Source organism: Penaeus monodon, chromosome 31 (assembly GCF_015228065.2).
Source record: "Penaeus monodon isolate SGIC_2016 chromosome 31, NSTDA_Pmon_1, whole genome shotgun sequence".
NCBI classification, from domain to species: Eukaryota; Metazoa; Arthropoda; class Malacostraca; order Decapoda; family Penaeidae; genus Penaeus; species Penaeus monodon.
In genome coordinates this window covers 32,620,544-32,621,790 of record NC_051416.1, presented here as the reverse complement: position 1 = coordinate 32,621,790, position 1,247 = coordinate 32,620,544, and the positions used below count along the sequence as shown (strand labels likewise).

Sequence of the window (1,247 nt, the reverse complement as noted above, 5' to 3'; positions counted from 1 at the left end):
CATTTCTTCATTATTTCCATACGATACACTGATTCAGGATCTAAAATTTCGTTTCCATGCGGTAGCCCTTAACGGCCGCCCTCTCGCCATCCTCGCCTATGTAGCAGATCTGACGGACGTGCCGATGACGTTTTGATTAAAATACTCTATAAATAAAAGTTACCATTTTATTAAATAAATAAAAGTAAAATCTTATATTTACGCAAGAGATGTCTAAACAGAGGGATTAGCCCGCTTGTGTTTACGCTAAACTACCGATGAGACCTTAAATTAGTACACAACAATTTGCATGTCTTGGGTCCCGCCAAGAAGGTGACCAAAGGAGCATAGCAACTCCTCTAGACAGAGAGGCCGGGACCAGCCTTGAGGGTTGCCGTGTTGTGTTCGGCATTGGTGGAAAACCAGATAAGTATTGGTTTTCGGTATATTTTTGGGCAGGATTATATAAGTGTACATGCGGAAGTAATAAAAGATATTCTTGCCAGTTCAGAAGTGTTTTGTTTAGTATTATACATAATATACATACTTGGTGTTATGCCTCAGGAGGGTTAAAAAAAATCAGTGCCTTGCATAACGCTCGCTAGTTAATTAGATATCTAATTGAGCTAAAGATTAAAGAGAAATAAAGGACGTAATTAAGACACTGTCAAAGTGCAAGAGGTGTAGAAATAAGTTTAAAATAATAGTCTCCAATAAAAACTTAAAAAGGGAGTATTACAACACATTGAAGGAATAACGAAAGATCTCCGGGGATTTCACCACACTTGCCTACCATCCGCGAAATACGACAGGCAGAAGTAATGCCTAAAAGATTTTAGAAGTATTGTAAAAATATCGGTAATTCTCCTAAGAATAATGTAATGCACTGCATACAAAAACAACGTGTGATCGAGGCACAAACGCTCGCTACCGACGTGCATCGGGCCAGAGAGAGGACTTTATTTTATAACGATTTATACTTTGTTGACAAAGGTATAACTTTGATGAAAGAACAGTTAAGCATATACGAATAAAACTGTGGGATACTTCACGGTTTCGCGTGTCATCCTTGCGCAGGGACCATGCTAATCATCTCTATATCGTTCCAATTTTAGTTTATGTTCTGCCGGAGCAAATACATTCACTATTTACTTTTGAGAAAATGTGAACTTCTTGGCAACCGCTATTAATGTCGCCTCTACTTTATGTCGCCCAATTCAGTGTCCAATACAGAAGATACGTAATATCCAAATGAAAGCATATTTAGA

At 38.2% G+C, this 1,247-nt stretch overlaps 1 non-coding gene across 1 annotated transcript; it reads right to left on the bottom strand.

Annotated features, from left to right (window-relative positions):
• Positions 1 to 1,011: 1,011 nt before the first annotated feature.
• On the bottom strand, positions 1,012 to 1,116 carry LOC119593217. The gene has a single exon (XR_005230518.1). It is a non-coding gene; the product is annotated as a U6 spliceosomal RNA (small nuclear RNA).
• Between the last annotated feature and the right edge of the window lie 131 nt (positions 1,117 to 1,247).